Raw genomic sequence first — 23,588 nt, 5'->3', positions numbered from 1 at the left:
CGCGAGATGTGTCGTTATAATTTTGACGCGAGAAAGAGAATAATCACACCGATGAGTAACATGATAGAGTACACGATGACACGAGAGAGAGAGAGAGAAAGAGAGGACGAAGGAGAAGTGGATCGAGAATGCGAGCCACGCGTATATTAACAAACCACGGGAAAAGACACCAAAAATAATTCCCGCGCGTGAAGAAATAAATCCGTGGATAACCGGGGATGCGCAGGGCGAGAAGAGACGAAGCGAGCAAGAGAGGCAGGGTGGTGCCTAAAAGAAGGTTGAGACCGGGTGGGTTCTGGGTAGCCAGCGGCAAACTGAATTAGTAAACCGCCATCGGAAGCGCGAGAGCGGGTGTATATTATAAGAGGAGCGGCGAGACGATCGCCGCGGGTAGTCGCAAAAGTGCCGCGGGCTCGGTTTTCCATCAAAAGTGTCGCGGTTTCTTCTATTCGGGATAAAGAAAGAGCGAGGGGTAGGAGGGGGGGAAGAATGAGAGACGTTCTCTCCGAGAAAGTAATCACGGCGAATTCGCGCACGACAAGGATGTCCGCGGCAATCACGAGGGCGCGATATCAATGACGAGGACGACGAGGCTGTCCCGAGATGAAGACGGTACCGAGAACGCGAGAGACCGCGACGCGTTCGTCGTCGGTCGACGACGATGAGGACGAAGAGGAAGCAAAGCGGGCAGCTGCTGAGCAGCAGCAGTAGCAGCAGCGGCACACAGGCAGGACTTACCTCTGCTGTTTTTAGAACTCCACTCCCAGAACTGCCGCGGGCCGAGCCGAGCCAAAACCAAAATACCACCGATATAGTAGCGCCCCTTTTCCCCTTTTAAGAGGGTGGAGGGACGCGGCGAGAAGAAGAGATGGAGAGTGTATGTGTACATGCGTATGCTGCTTGTGTGCGTGCATGAGTGATCGGTTGTGTGAACGCAACAACGGTCCACCTCTCCTCCAACGACACCCAACCAACGGCGCGAGCCTCGACGATGGCGACGACGAAGACGATGGCTAAGCCTAAGCTAACGAGCAAGACAATCGCGAGCGCGAAGACGACGACCGCGATGATGGCGGCGACCATGAAGACGCGACAACAACCACGAGGAAGACGATGGCCGCGCCATAATGGCGGCTACTCGTCGTCATCGAGAGATCAAGGAATGAAATCGATATAATCTCGGTGAGTTCAGCTTTCGATGTTGCAGATACAGAAGATGTATCTTTGAATTCTGCATTTTCAATAGTTTGGAAAATAAGAATGGAATAGATACACAATTTGCAAGATTCACTTTGAGCGATTGATTGGATTTAGCAGATTATAAATTGAATTATATGTGAACGATAAAGAAAATAATTCAAGAGTTTGACATAATCAAAAAAAGCGCATAATTTTTATAATTCTCGCTTTTAGTAAAAACTGCTGTCTGAAATTCTAATTCTTACTACTTGTTTTTGTTGTCACAAGCATAGAGATCTTCGTGTATCTACAGCATCGAAATTTCAACTCATCGACATCATATTGATTTCATTTTGCTAAGGAATTTATAGTAAGAATGGCAAATAAAAACGTGAGCGAATGAATTGATAGTGGCAAGATTAGATAATTACATATCATCATAATAATATAATTTGTCAAATCCTAAGAAAAAATAATAATTTCTCATAACTCTCATGATGTTGAATGCAATTTCGGCCTTTAAAATATTTTATCACAATTTTGAGCAATTTGATGTTAAAATTATAAAAAAGCTATTGTATTTTATTATGCTACGGCACATAATACGTTACTAAAGTTTTATTTTATTTAACATTAAATATATTGTATTAAAATTCACAAAAAAAATTTATTAATTTAATTTATTAGACTCGCATAACATCACAGGAAAATAATAATTAATTTTCTACAGCTGCTATATAGAATTTGCCATATAAGGTCAAAATGGTATTAAACGTAAAAAAAAAATTACAAAAGCAATTATTCTTTCTTTTGAATTCTTTGTTGAATTGTAAATTGAAATAAATTTCAACGTGCCACATCGTAAAGCTTCAAAGGACATCACAAGACTGTATGTATCTCTCCGTTAAGCCCTTTTTTCAACCCCAATTTTTTAATTACGTCTACGTATCTTCGTTATCTCGTGCGAGTTATATTCACCGTGCAATATGACTCGCACTTAATTAATTCGACATTATAATTTTTTTTCCGATAACACGAGAATCGGCGATAAAAACACGTGATGCACAATTTTTTTCCAAAGAGAGCTTGTTATCTGCATGTTTTCTCACGAGCATAATATTGTACCGCGAAGATCCGCAAAATCGTATTAGCGATCCAGAAATCTCGATCGCGGCCTCGATCGAATCGACGGGGAGTTGGGATTGTTTAATCAGGTGCCGCGCAAAATTCCCGAGTGCGTTTCCAACCAGTTTTCTTCACAACGTATCGGTGAATACATTTCGTGACGTTAACCATTTCCTGCCTGGACGATTCCCATTAAAATCGCGCGCACTTAATGAATCATACGAGAGCAAAGCGAAACGTTTCTTGTGCAAAAATTGAGAATAATATTATTTCCGTTTTATATATAAATAATCGAGATTATGTAAAACTGAAGAGAAAATCAACATTCTATAATGAAATTATATTCATTGGACGTGATTCAAAAGCTCCGAAAAAGAATCACGCGGGAAGCATTTCCGCCGGAGATCCAGTTCTAAGAAAGAAAACTTCGAGAGAGAATTTATAATGGCATTTTAACGGCATGGAACGTGACGCGAAAATGACATCATGACGCTCATTAATGGCATCACTTTCCGCGTCGATTAGTAATATGCGCTTCTTGAGCAATACATTGAGAGTGACAGTTCAAAAAAATACTGCTAAAAATTATAAATTTAATTCGTCGCATTTTACATTGGAATGTCTACAAATTTTCGTGAAATATAAAAAAGGCAAATTTGCTTAATAACATAAAATATTTACGTGCTTTTCTAGAGTCATAATTTTTGTAATGGCACATTTTAGAATTTTCTACCACCGTTTGCTTAAAATATTCTTGTGCTCTGTAAAGTTTCCTTATTATATTTGTACATTCTTTAAAATATTTACACATTTAGCTTGATTATTGTCCGAAATATAATGATTTATGTATAAATTCTAAGTAGAAGAAATTTAATAATGTATTAGGAAGACAACGTGTATATTGCGATTTCCATTGCATTATATCACCAATCGACAATCTGTCAATTTATATCGTTCAGTAGATTTTACATTTAATCATCACCGTGAATCATTAACTTCTCGTAATTGCGGACATATGCATTAACAAAGAAAAAAAGCTCGAGGAGCTTTGTCTACAATATAATCATCGCAATATTTAAATTCTTCAAGTGACTATCGGGTGTCATGAATGCTATAAATTCTGCAATAGTTGTCTCTCTAAAAACTATATCCCCCTAAAATTTCATAAGAGACCAACATTCGTCGCAACATTTTAATTTTTAATATTAAATATCTCGTCAATTAACTGTCAAAATTAAAGTTCTGGTAAAACGTCGACCATATCTATTAAAGTAATTTAAAGTATTTTGCAGAGATTCATAAAAATAATCTTCAATTTCTATTAAATAATTTTCAATTAATAAGATGCTAATAATAAATTATTAATAATTAATCGATAATATACTTAAAAATTATGAAGCAATCATTATTTTTGTATTTTATCGTCATTGCGGCTTTAATATCGACAGCTGGAGAATCAACATCCGGTATAAATTCGGGATCACTCTGCATAAATACAAGATTACATTGGTGATCGCGTGAGAATCGATTGATGCGAGCACAAATCACGCTTCGCGCATCTCGGAGAATAATTGAAATAATCGCGGCACACAGAAGCTTTGCGAAAGAAAAAGAGAGAGAGAGAGAGAGAGAAACGCGACATGATGTCTTCGCTCGACAGCGTTGGAAGACGAAAATGACGTCGTTAAGTGACGGCTAACTGGCGTTAAGCGATGAACCGAGTTATTTTATTTAATGGAGCCACGTTGTATAAATCAGATCACGCGCGATGCAAGAGAGAGAGAGAGAGAGAGAGAGAGAGAGAGACATATACCGATCCGTGACTGACATGACATAATGCGATTCGCGATACTGAATCTACCGCCCCTCGGCATCCCTTCGCAGCATCCCTTTCGTAAACGCGAAGGTGAGAGAGAGAGAGAGAGAGAGAGAGAGACATATATCCGTTCAATTATAAAGGCTTGACGTAACGTCGAAGCTTCCATAATTACTGCGCCACTACCATAGCCAGCAACAGCCAGTCACGCCGCGAGATCGGCCGATGAATTACTTATGCCCGCGTTATCTCTCTCACTTCGCTCTCGCCGCTGCTGCATTCGTTTGCTAATCGGGTTAGCGGTGCCTGGAAGCGACTCCGAAATAGCGAGCGTTATTAATTTAAGTCACTCTTAATACGCTCTCGCGTTCTCTCCTCCATCGACAAAGTCTTTCTCGTGCTCGTCCCCTCTTTCTCTTCCACCCCTTCTCGCCCCTTTCCCGCCGTACCTTTTCCCATTCCGCTCGCATCTTGGGCTCTTCCGCTGGTTTATCACTGACATCATTTGGTCCGTGGAAATATTAATTCGCGTGCGAGAACGCGCGATTTCCAAAGTTCATCCCACCAATTATCAGAAATCGATAAAATTCGCATCATCGGCGTCGTCGCCGACATAAACTTTGATAAAAACTTGGAATTTGGCAGATCAAGTCGAATCCGGCTTAATGCAATCTCCAGTTCAAACTTGCGGATACGTTTTAATTGACACGTTTCTTCGCTGCTCTTCGATAAATTCGCGTCGAGATTGCAAAGACGAACGATCGATCGCCGAAACATATCTATTCCGAAATCACATCTTCGAGTGCAATGTATTCCATTTTACAGTATTAGTGCGGCAATTTTTAGAATCTTTCAAATAAAAAACGAAGAATATAATATCGCGAATGTTGTCCTGAATCGATCGTGGAATACGACTCGTATCGGATTTATTACGTATTGAAAATAGTCGAAAATTTAAACTATGACAGTTTTATACCGCAAAGTGGCAATTGAGAAGTTGTTATTCTTATACTTATAGGTCAACTTTTGAATGTAATTTACATGAGTTATTGGATTTTCATCGTTACGAACGAATAAACGTAGATAGAGCATATAATATACGCGTGTTGATAGCATTGAAACTCGATCTCTCGAAGTTTACAAGAGATATCCAGGAGATTCTTCGCGACAGAGAGAGAGAGAGAAAGTGAAAGAGAATACTTCGTTACAACTATACGAAATATGAGTATTTAATTTCTAATTTCTATCACCTTGACATTTTAGCTATATGTATATCTGTATAGCGACTACCGCCATAGTCCCTTAACGTTAATTAGAACCGTCGAACGTACGTCGCGACCAAAAATAACCGCACGCATGAAATGCGTCACGTTCACGTAGCGCTAATGGCATCTTCATATAAGTCTCTCGCTCTCTCTATCTTTCTCCTTCTCTTTGCCAAGCTCTAGGAATCCCCGAGGATCATCGAGGAATGTCCGAAGCGGAAGAACACCATCGCGTCCCGACAATGGGCTATCCGATCGCATTTACGAGCGGGTGGAAGTAAGGGGGAAAGAAAAAGAGAGAGAGAGAAGGAGAGGAACTAGAGGATGGAGGAACGCGGAGAACCCAACCGACGACAATCCTACCGGGACTTTTTGCAGCCCTCTCGGCGGCGAGGCGCTGCTCTCTCGGCCGAGAAAACAGAAAAGTACAAAACGACATTGCTCCAGATCGGCACGTGCCATTCGATAAATCTGTCGGCAGCTGACGGCGTGGCCGGCTGCTGCGAGCCACCTTCTCCCCCTCTACCCCTTCTCTTTCTCTTTCTCTCCTCATTGCGCGGCTTTTCTCTCTCTCTCTCTCTCTCTCTCTCTCTCTCTCTCTCGTTATTCCTCTCGGTTCACCCGCATACGCGCTCTGTATGGCTTTCTTTGTTCCTCAATACTCTCACTCTCCCTCTGCGTACGCATCGACAGTCCAGGAGGGCCAGCATCCCCAACCGAGCGCGCGCACACGTGCGACCGTGTCTTGACTTCTTCCTCCGCTGAATTATCGCCGTTTCGTTCGCTGTACCGATGACTCGTATCGGTTAATCGAATGTAAAACTTTATCGCGGGTTTTTCGGGGTAAATTCTTACAAAATTAAATATTATTATAAAAAAAGAAATGCATGTGTATATAAACTCTTGAAAATCCTGTATTTTGTGTAAACAGAATTTGGGATTAAAGTTGATTAAGTAGTATTTGTTTTTTTTTTTTCGCGCTGGATGGAAAAGATCATCGTTAAATGTGACAGAATTGAATTTCACATCTTGAAATTCTATTTCTATGCAAAATATATTTTTTATTTACTTTTCAAAGATTATTTACGTAAATTAATTCTATTTTTTCTCAGAATATCATGTTAAAACAATTGAAAATATATCGAAAGAAACAACGATTATAGTTTGTTAATGACTTCAGAATTTATACAAAGACAGAACTTGATTGTACCCGTAATAATTGAAGTTTATTGAGGTTTCAAAAGTAGATATTCAAACAAACTATATTTCGGAGTATTGGCGAGAGCGCTATTCCCGTTGTGCACGTGCTCTTTTAATTACCTAGATTTTAATTCAAATAGCCGATAGCTTTCACGAGTAGCAGCGTAGCGAGAGAAAGAGAGAGAAAGAGAGAGAGAGAGAGAGAGAGAGAGAGAGAAAGAGAGTTTTCCAGCTGGAATTTCCAACGCTCAGCCGCGAGCGTTACATCTCGCTTCGTCGAATATACGTAGCTACTTTGTGTATACTCAGGCGCATATACACGATGCCCTACGTGCTCCACGTGTGTCTAATCGATGAACGCATGCATTATCTACGTCATCGCCTCTCGCATCACAAACTCGATATACCGCGCTTCGGCGGCGAACTTCCTGACCGCGCGCAATCGCGTCGGAAAACAGGAAGTTGCCGCTCGCGCGAAAAATCGCCCGCGAGCCTCGTCCATCGCCTTTCGGAATGCGAAAAATCTGTATCTATGTCATCGTCGAAAATATCAAGTATGTTTATGCTTCCGCGCATAAGTAATATCGATCAGCGCGATTTCGCGGCTGAGAGATATGTAGAACGTCCAATATCTTCGCGCTTTCATACTCAGATTCAAGTAAAATTATACGTATAAGGATATTCTTATATTACATAGCTGCGTTTTCCAATCTCACAGAAAGTAAATTCATTTAGAAAGCAAAATTAATACCGATTACGTCTCTCTGTGCAGCGTAAAAGAAAATATAATGATATAAATTAAATAAATTATGATACTATATAACACTTGTACGCGTCAAAGAAAAATGCCTTGCCTTTCTGCCGCTAGTATTGATCAAACGAGAAGTTCAAGTCTGACGATATGATTATATAATTTCTCTCATCGCGAAATAAAGCAAGTTATTTGCAATAATATTCTTCGCTAACAATTTCATGAGTGTTAATTTGAAATAACATTCATGAAAATTAGAGACGCTACTACCTCCCGAGGCTTCTAGCTTTTTAGCTTTCAGATAACAAAGCAATCCACCTGCCAACGATTAAGAAAACTGATACACATATTTCCGAATCTCTCTCGGTAAAATGTTTCCGATATCTTCGCACAAAGAGCTTCTTCCCTTCAAGGTAAACATAATTGATCGTAAATTCATCGTAGGTATCTCGCGGAATACGCGGACAAAATGCGCGCATGTCGACGAGAGGAGGCGAAAGACGACGCGTCGCGACGAGACGCAAAAGGGAACGCAAAGAGGGGCGGGAGTGAGGGGGGGGGGGACTCGAGGGGTGGATATTGGCGCGAGTGCAACGCGCCATATTCTTTGTCCTATGACACGGCGAAGTTAAAGCTTCGCGGCTAAAATTAAACCGTGCAGGCAGCACCGCCAGGGCCGAGTTTCTCTGAGGCTGAGCAGGAGCAGCCGCCAGAAACCAGAGCACGTGCTTCAAGTAAGTGACGCGCGCCCTCCCTTGGCGTAGCTCTTCCCCCCTCCCCCAACCCCTTGTCTTCCCATCGTACAACCTCTCCTCGCTGCCCTTTCCTGCCGAAAAGGCTTCCACCTAGCAGCGTACAACAACCGCTAAATTCTCACGATATGAAATGCAGAGCTTCAAGTATTGATATTGAGAAATTGAAATAGAGATAGAGATAGAGAGAGAGAGAGAGAGAGAGAGAGAGAGAGAGAGTACAAACGAGTCAATAATCATTTGTCGATAATAATTTTAAAATTATCTTGCATATTTATATAATATACATGTATTTGTTTATCATCTTTAGTTGAAAATTTTTAACTAAAAATTGATTTATGTCTCTCTTTATTTATTTTCAAATATTCTCATCAGATTAAAACTTTAAATAAATTAATTGATAACTTAATATCTAATAGTCACAGATCTTACTTACATACAAAAATGTATTGTTTAAAAATTATATACATGTATAATGACATCTAATTTAAATGGAAATTTTGTTGCTATTTAATTTCCATAAACTAATTTAAACGAGAACTTAATGAAAACTTTGAGAATGGAGATTCATCCTTATGTAAACTTTTACTTTCAACTTTCAATTCTCGTATATTATATGCATATTTTATATTGTTAAAATTGATAAAAAAAATCATCAAACTGGTAAAAAAACTGTACAGAAATACAATTTACCTTACTCGCTTTTACAACAAAATCTTAAATAAAATTAAAATATAATAACATTTTAAACGCGCAGTAGCATTTCCGATTCTTGCCTTGCGTCTGATGAAATAAATGTGGCAGAGAATTCCAGAGATTGACTATTATACTTTCTATTTGCAGCAGCATATAACATCATTATTTTCTAACGTAATATTTCAGATTATTACCTCAGTTCTCTCTCTCTCTCTCTCTCTCTTTACTGACTCCTTACGTCTTCAATATTCTTCTTTATTAAGTGTCTAATTTGAATGATAATCTCGTTTATCAACTGAGAATATCATTCATCTGTATAAGCGATCAGCATCTGCATTCAACGACCGAAGTGTAGAGCTGTATCGGAAACCACACTGCGATACGTTCGCAATTAACGAGATGCGCGCCGATCAAGTGGATTATCTCTGAAAAGCGGGTCGTATCCCTTGGGATTATCCTGTCTACTATAGCGTATAGGGCAATGTAATGCGCTTTGAGATAACGAGAAGCCCGTAAGTGGAAATGTAAACTCTGTCGTAATTCTAAGTAATTAAATTTCATTAAGTGATATCCTTAAAGTTAATAAAATAATTAATTTGAAAAAGCAACGAGAGAGAGGCTCCAGATTTTCACAAAGAAAAATCTGACACGTGCAGTATAAATATTAATCATGCACATTTCTCTCTTTTTCTGGGAAAACATACTAATTAATGAAATTGCAGCTGCGTAATGCAACGAGAAAAATATGGATAGAAAGTACCAATGTAATGCAAAAAATTACAATGTAGTATGTAATTTTCGTTAACTTATAAAATGCGTGTATATTTTTTCTTCCACAAAATAATTTCTCAATTCGCCATTTTAAAATCGGAAGATTTTGAAGTTCTGACTCCTTTTCAATATATCGATATTCTCTTTACGTCGATCTTTAATGTATCGAATTTTTCGATAAAAAAAAGCAACAAAAAGTTTGAAGACAAATTTCCGGGGAGCAGAAATAAATTTGATATATTATCAAGATTTTTCGAAAATTATGCAACATGCACCTGATTCATTATAATTTTTATTTTCTTGTCCCAATTACTGTTCTTTTTAATAAACATCGCTTTACAGGAGAAACTAAATGCACGCGATGAATAAAGCATCGTAATTATCGGAAATGTTCCCTTATCAGAATGATAAAACCCTTTTAAGGAAAGGATTATTGGAGCAACCCTAACCGCCGGATTTTATCCCGGAGAGAAATCTCTCTGTAGGAGACCGTGGAACACGTGTCTAGCACTCGGATAGCAATGCCACGTGTGGGGTGATACGATGTTTAGCGCCAGATTTTCATGTTGCTCGCACATCGATCGGTACAAGGAAGAATGTGGATCAAAGGATTCTTCTCGTACGAGCTTTCATGTACAAGATAGCTGCGATTTTATTCTCTTTCTGACACTTGTGTCGCTATATGCTTCTAATTATATTTTTTTTCTATTTAAGCTTAATAGATGGCTTTATAAAATAATTAATTTCTAGAGTGCAAGTAGATAAAAAATTCTTCAATATCGATAGATTTCCTACCAAAATTTTATTTAAATTTGAATAAAAGTAAACTTCACTTTGATTTAAAAATTAGATTCGTGTGTGAATACATTAAATTTATAGTCATATTCAAATTTAAATGCACACATTTCGTAACCGCATTTATAAAAATTTATTATTTATTATCAAAATTTTTGAACGAGTTTGACGAAAACTGGTCTTACCCAGTTAATGAATCATCGAGAAAATGGAAGGACAGCGACGCGCGTAAAATATTATTCTCTAATTTACACATAGATTTTTCGTAAATGATCAGTCGCCGCTCGAATTCCTGCACATGTTTCACATCCGGAGCACGTGGCAGTTATCGCGTTGTTACGCACATTCCCGCTTTGCTTATCGAATAGAAAATCAAAAATCTATCATCCTGGCAGAAGCCAGATAATAGATAGAAAAAGCAAAGAGAAAGTACAAAAATATTGAAATATTCAATATGTAGGCTGTACATTATATACATAGTAAATAATAATAATTGTTCTCAAATATATTAAAAGATCAAAATAAAAGTTTTTAAATGAAATAATACATCATTATTAAATTATAATGCAAATAAAAAAAAATTATTGAGAATAAAATTGAAAGATGGATGATATAAAATAAAATCATATAATTATCTAAGTTCTTAAATTGCTTTTCTTCTTAATTGTAAAAGGAATAAACAAAGCTAAAAGATAAAAGAGGTAAAATAAAATCATAAAAATTAAAAGTAAAAATAATATATGTGTGTATCACGCGTGCGTTCTCCAATATATAATATATTCGTACACGAATTTTCCTAGTCAAAAGGTTAATGACATAGTGCCACTACAATGTGACTGGCTGCAGTGTCGCTTCTCAAGCGGGAGATCATCTTGAAACGTAAAGTGCTGGGGACACCCCTCTTCCTCCACACTCCCCCTCCCCCCCCCATCGCCCAAGCAACCAACGGGTGGCACAAAGCGAGAGAATCGAGGGTGAGAGCAACGGGGATTGAGGCCTGCCCAAGGGGTTTCGAGGGCTGCACAAGCGCATCGGCATGGCATTTCGATAACACGCTGCGCGCGTATGTATGAATCGCGTGTGTGCGCATGTTTCTCGCTGCCACGCGCTCGAAAGGTGCCGGTAAAATCTTTGCCCTTTATTTGCCTTTGTCCTACTTATTCGGTAAGTAATTCGAAGCTCTTTATTAGCGTCCTGAATTTTTTTAATTGAAAGAAAGATGACTATTGTATCCTTCCGATAAATTTTGGACGTCATAATGTAAGGAGATAAAATTGTAAATGATAAGATAGGTGTATCTGATTTTTAGTGATAGTTGCACCTAGAATACTAATTATATAATTTTACTTTGTTTGTTTAGAAAGCTTCAGAGATTTTTGTTTACGGATAATCGAGTCAACAGATAGATTTAAAAAAAAATGACAGTCATTTTTTCAAGTCAACACTTTTTTTTTATAAATATTTGCTTTCTTTTAATCAATATTCGTCAAATTTCTTTACGGTATTTCCGCAACGTATTTACAATCAAACTATTTAATGATTTTTTGATGGCTATCTTTGATCGCGCATAAAATTTATATGCGCATTTTCGCGCACATAAATCATATAACAGTGATGTTATAGCAATGAACAAATGAGGAAAAATACTTTAAAGCTGGTTTCCTATAATGAAATAACAATTTTCTGCAATAAAAACATTTTCCAAAGAAATACGATCTTTCGCAGTACAAACAGGAAATAGCATATTAGATATTGGAAATTTATTTGGAATTTGATTTAGTAAATGATATACACTCGTTTCTACTAATATTGTAAGTTAATGTTTAAATGTAAACTTACTTTTGACCTAAATCCAATTGGACACATTTTAAATGTAGACTCTATGAAATTAATTTTATTTAAATTTTATTTTTCAATAGTTTCATTTTTAAAATAAAATTATTTAAAATAATTTTAGAAATAAAGTTATTTAAAAAATTTACTTTCCCTCATTGATGATAGAGATACAAGTATAAGAAATATTTATATACAAATATTTATTTGAAACTATTTCAAAACATATATATATATATATTTACATATATCATTAAAAAAATCTTATTATATTTCATAAAATTATTTCAAATATTACTCTTCGAATGTTACGGTAAGTGTTTTAAATAAAATTAAAATTAATATAGAGAATAATTATATTAATTATTTCATTAACTATTTTATAATATGAGAGAGAAATAGCTTATATATAAATATAATTGCTTTATATTTTAGATATACTATTTTCTCTTATATCTGCCTAAAACCTTTTAGTTCTAAAAGCTTTGCAATATAAGGAAAAGAGATCAGTCTTATCGCTGTCTTATCTGCTGTCATATTAATATTAATATTATTATTAATTTATGCATTTAAATATTAGATATTAAAGATAAAATTAAGATTACGCAGACATAAGACTTACATCCCGCTATTCCAAAGATTGTCAATATATCATTTTATGTATTTTCACATTTCTAACTTCTCTTGCGTCACCACGAGATCTCGAGACAAATCTAATCTAACGTGATCCATGTCATTTATTACGAGTTAAGTAATTCTAGCAATACTTATACAGACAGAATGTTTAGAAACAACCCGTTTTGAGTAATCGCGTTATTAAAATATTGAAACACGTACACCACTACATACCAGTACAATTTTTAAAAATTGCCTGTTAGAAAGGATCTGAATAAAGAGAAGAAGAAGAAAGAAGATCCGCAATAATATTTTGTCTCTTCTTTTTCTGCATAATTTATATATTTTATACTTTTTTTTATTGTGCTGGAATATATATTTATTCGCGTTCTTTTATTTTAGATGGACTTCTCGATTTTTAAATTTAAATTTAAATATATTGTTTGGAAAAATTTCGAAAAAGTCAATGTAATTAACTTTTACGTTGCCATACGTTTGGGAAAAAGAATTTGAAGGAAGAATGATGAGAGGCAGATTCGTGCGTGATATTACCTTGAAAATTTAAAGGCGTTAAAGGAAAAAAAAACACCTGAGTTATCATCATCATCTAAAGATCAGACTCTCGATCTTTGCTACTGCCGTTACCGTCACTCCTGGTGCAAACGTCATGCGTGAATCACGTACACGCGCGCTTGCCCCTCCTACCGAGCGCGCGACTGTATTCTGTCTCTCTTTCGCTCACTCTCGCTCATGGTACTTGCACGCTGCCGCGTTAACTTGAAACGCGATACTCGCCGTCGTGGTCCAAAACGCGAGGGCCGAGCGTGACGAGACGAGAGGCGGCGGCTGATCGGCGGCGGCGACGACGACGATCAAGGGAGAAGACAAGATCGTGGAAGGAAAAAATTGAGAAAATCCGCGACACCGTATAATTTGCCGAGATAAGATAAGAAGATTAGAAAGATACGGAAAAGGATAAGAAGAAAAAAGATAGATGTGTGGAAAAAAAGGTAAGAAGTAACTTGAAAAGCGTATTCATTGCTGCTGCTAACGCAGAAAGACAGAGAAAGAGAGAAAAAGGAGGGGGAGATGAAGGAGGAAAAGGGGAAGGAAGAGGGGGAGAGCTGGCAGCTGCTGGGCGCGTGCGGCGTCGGACCTTTTAAGGCGCGATCACCGGACGCCCGGCGTCGCAACTGCCCTCCCCGCGTCACTCCCACCCCATCGTCTATCCCGTTACTCCTCTACCCCACGTAGTTCGCGTCCTCCGCGTGCTTCCTCTCCGCCGCCCCCGACACCTTCTTGAGAAGAGCTCGAACCGCGTCGCGACGACTGCCTCTATGAAATCTCATCTACCATGCGTCTCTTCTTTTCTTCTGCCTAATCTCTTTTTCTCCTTCTCTTTTCTCCATCTTTCTAGCCTTCTTCGAGGATACGTAAAATATATATATATTAGTGCGATATTTAATCAACAATCAAATAGATTTATCTTCAGGGACTGTGCCATTTGCGCGTAAATTTAATTTATTTGACAATACATATATGTGTACTTTCATATTTTTTTCTATGTAATAAAATATGGAATTCAGAATTTTCCTCGTAAATATATTTCTCGATAATATTTTAAAAATGCAACTCTAGTTGTATAAAAACTTTGAAAAAATGTGTGTGTGTGTGTAAAATTGTGTGAAATCTTGTGCACAATTGCCAACTTAATTATGATATTAGTTTATCTATCCATTATTTATTAATTAAGTTATCGTATTAAGCGTCACACATATAAAATATTTACTAATCTTTAATGATCCGAATTAAAATTAATTAATTAATTAAAAATGACAGATTTTGTGTGGGATTTGCATCGAAATTTTTTTCTGAAAAGTAAAATATATCGTTTTTATATATACATATATGCTTGTTATATAGAGTTATAGTATACGTGTTATATAGAGTTGCGCTAATCTTTCCTTAAAAAAAATTTCTTTTACAGATATATGCACTGATTTTATTAAATTTGCAAAAAAATATCTGTTCTTTTTTTAAAGTAATATTATTATGCAAATATTGTATTTTCTATCCATCTGAATATATAAATTATTATTGGGAAAATATATTTTATACAATTTCAATTTTTTTCATTTATAAAAAATATTATGAATGAGGGCTTTTCTCTGCTTCAAAATTAATACTGAAATATCATAAATTATATTTTCTATACTATTATTCAATTTTGCAACCGATTTTTGTATGTTATTACATTAAATAAAATCAAGCGTATTAATACAATTTTCGTTTTCTCTCTCTCTCTCTCTCTCTGCGTGTGTAATAAAATTGAATAAATAAAATTCAACAAGTAAAAATGCTGGACTGCATGCGTTTGCTGGTAGCTGGCAATACGTAATAGTATATCTGCGTGTTTTTCATAGCATCCCTCCTTTTCTCCCCTCCCTCCCGCTCTTCTTTACCTCCCACGCGTCTTTTATTTCTCGTTCACTGCCGGATATCGCCCGGCGCCTTGTCAGCTGACCGACACGACTCTTCTCACGTATCGATTCCTGAGAGGTCGAATCACGTGTTCCAATGTCATTTTTCTCGTCGCGATATCGCGTCACTTCGTTTCACGTGGATCATTATGATCTTGCGAATGTATCCGTATGGTCCGTTTACATTTGAAACACGAAAAGAGAAAAAGGGGAAAAATTTGGCTTCGATTTGATTACTTTTGGCTAGTCAATTTCTCTTGAAATTTCAACTAAATATCTATTTTTTAATGCAAAGTTTTTCTGTCACTTTTCCCTATCATTTCGCTAGAATTTCACGATTTCAATACCAATTGACTATATTATAAACGTTATAGTGTCAGCAATCAAAATTCAAATAAAAGCAGAAATGACTCGACAGGATCAATAGATGCCCAAAGTAATTTATTTATGAATTTCAATTTTAATGATTGCGTAAAACTTTGCTCTTGAAGATTATTTTTTTTTAATTCTAGAAAACTAAGTAGAAAACTATTACAAAATAACTTTGAACAAGGTAATATTATTTGACAGTATATTATTTATATATTTCTTACTTTTTAATATTGTTTTCATTCTTCAACAAATAAATTATTTGAAATTGAACAAGTAATTTATTTGTTTGCAATTAAAACTAAGAGTTGCAATAATTCGCAAAAATTAAAAAAAATTTATGAAACAAGAAATGAAAGAATCCGAGAAGTACACAATCTAATGCAACTTCAAAATATTTCATGTTTTATAACAATCCAAAAACGATTATGAGCAAAATATATTTTTGCGCTAATCCCGACATACAAACTTCTCTCTACGCCAATGAGAACGAAAGATATACAGGGCGGACAAAGATAACCTAATACTCGAATTATCTCTTCTCGTTTGATGATTTAAGAGAAATCCTTGCGGCCATCGTCAAAGACTACGTAAAAGACGTTGTAATTCTTTAAATTCGATCATCAATACTGTCTTATCTGTGTTGCTAAATTTCATGTGCATTCAAAACTGTCTAATTACATTCGTTATGTATATGACGTTATCTCGCGCGACCAAAAACAATTCCAATCGTTATTGCTTTATCATTCTGATTGCCGTGCTTTTATATTTCAGGCAATTACTCGCGATCGTATGCAGCTTTTATATTCGCAGATCATAATAACATATATTACAAACGTAAATATACGGCAGATCAACTATCTTGAGAAAACATCAAAGTTTCATAACACCAAAAACGTAATATATGCAGTGTAAATAATTTTTTTCTAAAGAAACAAATGCTAATTCGCAAGAAAATTATGGATTGAACTACTAATTTAAGTCAAAATGTTATTATAATTAAAAAATGAATTAAAAATGTTTATATGTTGCGATGATTCTAGAGATTACAGAGATAATATGATAATGAATGATAATTTTGGATAATGAATGGAAATTATACAATTTAAGGGGAATTAAAAAAATAAAGTATTAAAAAAAGTGCAAATTAAATTAAAATTATCTCAAGCCTGTAAAAAACGAATTATGTCACTGTTATAATAAGTCAATAAATTGCATATATTTATGATAAGTTTTTGCCATACATATTTGCATATCATTGTTATTTCATTCTTATTGCAAGAGAATGAAAAAACTCCTCACTTAACAACGACACAATCTCAAGAGCGCGTATATGTCGAGGATAATGTGTGTATCTCTCTTATCTTGATATCGAGCGCGCGCAATCCATTTCCTTCGCCTACCTTCTATACGTAATCCACGCGGTAGTCGCAGTAGCGGAGAAAGAGAAGAAAAGGTCGAAAAGAAGAGAGGGGAGGATACCCTATCCCGCGCTTATCGTAGGTACTCCTCGCGCACCTACGCGATGGCATATATATAGCCGGAAAGGTGTATCATACATGCGCGCGGCACGGCGTACAAGTACAGGTAAAAGAAACGTCGCTATGGAAACGACCATGGCCACCCTCAATCAATACACTCGACGGGATGTCGGTTCGTTCGTTCGACCGGCTGGTCGGCCGGTCGGTCGGTCGGTCGGTCGGTCGGTTGGTCGATCGGTCGGTCGGTCGGTCGATGACGCAGGTGAAAAGCCCACGTGGTCCTATCGGCCACGTGCGAGAGCGCTCTTTCGCACCGCGATTGTCGTTTTTCCGCTTCCCACTTCCTTCTCCCTCTCTTCCTCCTGCTCTCCTCCTCTCCCTTGTTGTTTCGCGCGCGCGATCTGTCATTCTTCCCTTCCCCGCGGCCGTGATTCGCGTTTTCATTCGCGCGTTCCTTTGGCGAAGCCGCCGTTCGCGACCGCTCGCACGACGAATCGTAGTATGTCCTATACCTGTAGAGAATTATGTGCATATAATTTGGGAGAAAGAGAGGAGGAAAAAAATTTTCAATCCATCACGGGGATTCGTATCGAACGCGTTATGCATCTCACGATAAGTGTCGTTTTTCAGATGATCTTTCTAATGATATCATTAAAGGAAAAAGAATGTATCATGATATTTATCTGGATATTTATGAGTAAAGATTGTCCAAAGTAAATTCAATTTGTTATGTTTAATTAACAAGATTTTAATAATATGTTTAGAAAAAAAATAGCTGGATATTTTTAAACATATATACATGTTGTTGCTATATGCGAAGTATCTCACGATTAAAAGTGAACAAAATAATATTTAAAATAGAAGAAATAATAACTTATTTACGTAAAACTATTTCTCCTACTAGATTATAAATAGTTAATATAAAATAATAATTTATTTAATTGAAATACCTGTTTAATTTCAGGAATAAAATAAATATTTTAAACATTTATATTTCTCCTCGCGGAAAAAATAAATTTATAAATATTTTATTTTTTTTTAATGGAACATACTTAATATTCTAAATTTTGAATATGTATGCTCACGAATTTTTGCATAAACACTCAAACAGTCGAATAAATAAAATTTATCTGGAGAAATAGCTAAAGAAATTTAATAAAACGAGAATTATAAAATGGGGTCAATATCTTTTTTTTTTTCCGTCGCGTTGTTGATATCACAATTAATTCCCTTGTCTGTCTTTATTAGCGTCTTTGTTGCGGAGTACATTGTATTTAGATTGCGATAGCGGCACGCGTCTTTCGCTCTATTTTTCTGATTCGTAGTGGCACGACCATTCGTGTAAATGGATAGTTCTTTATTCGGATGTAGACAGCTCGCATGCTTAAAATGCAAACGACGAATATATTACACTGACATATGCACGTACACATATCGATCGCGCGTTTGAATTTTACGATCCGTGATCTTTCAAGCCGGTTTTTATCGATTGCATCTTTCTATGCATATCTTCTTCCATCTGAGACAAAAAAAATGTTTAATACTTACATAATTAATAATTAAATTTATTTAATTAATAATTAAATTATTTTAAGCTCTAAAAAATCCTTATTTCTTAAAAATAATTTAGTAATATTAATATATATCAGAGGTGTGCAAATCCGGAGCTATATTATCGTTCTAATAAAATTCGGTCAAAAATACAGCCAAAAGAAAAAAGGAATTAAAAATAATATTCCATCTTTAAGTGAATCAAATATTTTGATTTATTAGAATTATATATTATATTCATATGTATTACAGTCACTTTTAATTAAATATCCCAATATATAGAAAAATATTTTATTCTGATATTATTTGTTTTATCCCTTTATATATAATTTTTTTATTTAATTTTATTAAAAATTTTTTTCTAATAAGTATATAAGTAGATATGTATATTTCATATACATATATTTTAAGCAGGATGCCATATAAAATAATCGTAGCATTTGAGTTTGTTATAGAATCTATCGTTAAAATTAAGGCAAATTGGAGGACATTTCTTTCTCCGTGTATCTATTTTCTATTATATTTTCATTCTCGTTAGATACATTACATAATTGAATTTAAAGGGCCGTAAATTTTCTTTTACGACTACAGAAGATTCACGCGACGCCGGAAAGTGAAATCGTGTTGATCTCGCTATTCCTGCGGACGAGCCGCGCTCGACACACCCGGTGCGCATATATATTCCTTGAAAGTCGCAGTATCGTTCGAGAAGCGAGAGGCGAGGCGCGCGTTCGCCGTACACGTGCGAGCCGCACGTGACAAAGGGTAAAGCCGGCAAAGGGAAAGAGAGAGAGAGAGAGAGGGTGCACCTTTCTCTTGCTCGAGTGCACCGTGTCGACTTACGTCATTCGATAATGTTCCCTTTGCACCGGTGACCGATGCAAGCACGGCGGTGAACATCGGCAAGGTGCACCGGTGATGGTAACTCCTGCCGGGTGAACGGCGCCCTTACAACAGGCGTCGCCTCACTCCGCACGTTTCACACGCGTGAAGGAGCGAAAAAAGGGAGCCGAACGAACGGACGGATGGGCGAGAAACGGGCATCTTGCCCGCAATTGCGCACGAGAGCCGATGGACTTGCGTCATTTGACGCTCTGTCTCGCTCTCTCTCTCCCTATCCCTCTCTCTCTCTTCTTTCTTCCCTACACGGCGAACGGTACGCGCGAACATCGCAATTTACTCCTCTTGCGACGCGATGACACGTGCACACCGTTCACGGGGGTGGGCGGAAGAATGCACTTGGGGGTTTGCGCCAGCACACGCCGAAGATTTACGTCAGTCCTGACCCGACGGAGCGACTCCCAAGGTCGGCCGAAGGCGCGCGCGCGCGATCGTCGCCGAAGGGCGCCCGCCAAAAGAATGTATAATAGAGAAACGATCGTCTAATGAGCATACTTACAATTAGTCGCGTTGGACCGTCATCAATGTCCCGGATCCTTGATGAGACATGAAATGTTAATCTTACGCGACAGAGTCGTCGTGTTCCTTGATTCTCTCCCTTTGACCCTTAATTGGTCTCTTGAAATAAAATCTCATTTATTGTTCGGTATGTTTGGTCCCTCTATTATGTAAATTATTGAAAAATTATGTTTTAATATTTTTTCCCGCAGAGTAAATTTTTAAAGAAAGAAGATAAAGCTTTTAATTTTATTTAAAAAATCTTGAATATACATACATACATACATACATATATATATATATATATATATATATATATATATATATAATGTCCAAAATAAAAATTTGCTACAGACATTTACAGGCAGTTTAATCGTTATTATAAAATCTCTTTTGAAAAACAAACTGAAGCTATATAAAAGAAAAAAATTCTATTTTCAAATGTTTCATCGACTTGAACAAAGTATGCTTCGTGGTTTTATTTCGATAAAATATATTGTGAGTGGCCAAAATTAGTTTATAATTTCTATCAAATTTCCTCCTAATATATTTATCTCATATATTCCCTCGCGGATTTCTATCTCGCTATCCAAAAATACGAGCAAACTGAATTATTAAAATGCGCGTCAGAATTCTAGAATATCTGGATCAAATAAGTCAACGCTTCGTCTTGACTAAATCACATCGAATGTTTTAATTACTGCTATTATATATAATAGTCGAAGCGCATTTCTCATTTAAAAAGCCATGATCGTTATTATAAATAATATTTATTAAACATATTATAATATAATACTTTTTACGAAAAATCTAAGGAAGCTGCTTTTTTGCCAATTGATTTGTGACGTGATGAAAGATCACAGTCTAACCAGAAATCTAGTTTTGCGGCATTCATATCAATAATAGTATAGAACATTTATTTTTACCAACGCATATAATGGCAAAATCTCTTTGCATTAAAAATACAACATGTAGAATTTCAGGACAATTCACGTATAATTAATTTTCTATCTAATGCACGCCAACATAATTTTGTAATATAAAGCCATCGTCTAAAAGTACGTGTTATAGCAATAAAAAGTAATAAATAATAAAATATTTCTTTTTTTATAGCATACCTCCTCTCTTGTGTGTTTCTTAATAACAATCTTTTTATCAATTCTAACGAAAGATGCAAGATCTCCGCGTTAGTCTATGAAATTTCATAATTATATAATCTGTAATTATCAGAAATTTTATTTTCGAAAGTCAATCAGTGCCGCCGATATAATAAGATTATACTTTCAGACGCGAAAATATCGATTTTCTAGGGAAGCAAATTCCTTTTTTTAGTTCTCGCGCAAAACTCGTCCTACATGTTTATTAGATCTCGATCTAGAAGCTTGTTTAATCAGAGTGATCAGCGCAAGTACATATTATAAACGTAAATCGAGGTTTATTTAGCGCGATAAGAATTATTTCCCTTCGGAAATCCTTCATTCGTGACACATCGGGCATTTGCGGCGGGCTCAATAATGTAATAACGTTCCCAAAACGCCTGACGTCAGCAAAATTGGATTCCCGCGGGAAAATGATCGATGGAACCGTTCCTCGTCGTCGTCTTCGTCATCATCGTTGTCGTCGATAGCGGTGCAAATCGATCGCGCAAACCGCGCGACATATACAACGGAGTTTCTTCCTTCGTGGAATTTTTATGAATCCGCGAGCTTTTTCGGGCGCGACGAGAGAGAGCAAGAGATCGAAAGAGAGAGAGAGAGAGAGAGAGAGAGAGAGAGAGAGAGAGAGGAGATACATATACTAGCGCGTCTAAAAAAAAAACAGGTCTCCGTGAAATATACATTTATGCGCAGTGCAATTTCCAAAAATGTCTACGGATAATTCCGTCCAGTTACACATTTCGTATATGTGACAAAATCATTAATGATCGCAACTAAAAAATTAAAGATACAGGAGACATTAATGATGCAGGATACGTGCACGGCTAATCAGATCATTTTAATATAGCGCGGGACGGTAATATTGGAGAATGAATTTTTAATCGCGGCTCAATATGAATATAAGTGCGCCTATAGAATTAAAACTGATTTTACAAATACTTTAAACCAGTCGTCTTAAATTGTATCGACAGAAACGAAGTTTCACACGAGTGTAATTCTTTAGATTTAGGTTCACACGGATAATATCTTCAAGATCTGAGAGAGAGAGAGAGAGAGAGGTTTTCCCTCTTTTTTTTTAGATTATATTTGCTGATATCAAAAAATACATACACACATAAATTTAATCAAAGTCTATTATAAAACTATATTTGAGATCGATCTAAGTCACGTCCTTTAAGCATCCAAAAATTTTGCATCTCGTGAACGCATTTACAGGCTTGAGCAATAATAAAAACGGCACAACGAGTCTTCCGCGTTATTATCCGTTGCGGCCGGCGTCGTATCCGTTTGCGGGAAATAGTCATCCGACTATAATCTCGTCGTATGTTGCGTAACGCACTGCTATAAAGTAGCCGAAGTGTACGTTAGTGAGTTTACGCGGCAGATAGATATAGATACATCTATTCTGTATACTAATTAATTGTGTTTTCGTGTTACTTGGCAAACAGGTAAACAAAGTGCGTCAGCTGGTCGATACTTGCGCCGTGGTGATGAAATACGCAATTTAACTTCCGTCTTGCTTTCCATTAAACATTCAACGAACTAATATAGCAATCCTATACGCGGTGTCAAATAAGAGAGAAAAAAAATATAAAAAAAGATATATATATATAATACATATATTTTTTTTTTAATATTGTTATTTCATGTAATCGTATCTCTAATCGTTTTTCAAAAATCATACTTAATGCGTAATGTATGCGAATATCAGATTCAATACTGACTGAATCTGTTAGTCATAATGCTGATGTCATTCCGTACAATGTCGACAATATAATCGACGACTAAAAGATGTTAGGGTAGTGTAACGCATAAATATTCTCCTTATCGCATTCGCTTCTTGCTTGTTAGAATAAGAAAAGAATATCTTTGACTTGTACTATAGCGAATACTAATGCTGATAAAAGATATATACAAATTTGTGCAAGCCTAGAATGTACTGTAAGATTATACGCGCGATAGAGATACCGTTCTCTTATGTAATTGAAAATTGAACGCGCTCTTCAAATGTTATTTTTTTGATAGCGACGTACTAGCATAGCACGCGAATAAAATATATATTGCAAAATCAATAAAGTATTTATTTGTATAATATTTAATCGCTCTTAATTTCTGATATATTTTATTAATCAATTTGTTTTATATTAATATTGATCTTTGACAGATCGACATCATAAAAGTTATAATGATATCCTCGGACGAGAATTTTCCTCGAAAATGTACAAAAGCATTTCAGATACTATCTTCGTTATATAACAAAGGTATTACATTTGTTTCAACGTAATATTTTTCATTAACATGTAAAAAAATGTAATCATGTTTTTATCTTTCATATACGATATTTGATGTTATAC

General features: G+C 36.2%; 1 protein-coding gene across 4 annotated transcripts in view; it reads right to left on the bottom strand.

The window, feature by feature from the left end:
* LOC126857835 (myocyte-specific enhancer factor 2) overlaps positions 1–23,588 on the bottom strand; it is a 67,259-nt gene that overhangs the window by 38,037 nt on the left and 5,634 nt on the right. Inside the window, exon 1 of one of the 4 annotated variants that reach the window (XM_050607642.1) lies at positions 19,523–19,673. The exons of the other annotated variants lie outside the window; for them this stretch is intronic. The gene's annotated coding sequence lies outside the window, so the exon portion shown is untranslated. Of the gene's footprint in view, positions 1–19,522; positions 19,674–23,588 lie in introns of those variants that run through there. 4 annotated transcript variants of the gene reach the window in all.

Source organism: Cataglyphis hispanica, chromosome 23 (assembly GCF_021464435.1).
Source record: "Cataglyphis hispanica isolate Lineage 1 chromosome 23, ULB_Chis1_1.0, whole genome shotgun sequence".
Classification (NCBI taxonomy): Eukaryota; Metazoa; Arthropoda; class Insecta; order Hymenoptera; family Formicidae; genus Cataglyphis; species Cataglyphis hispanica.
Note: the sequence above shows the minus strand (reverse complement) of the source record. Positions and strands in the feature narration are given on the sequence as shown.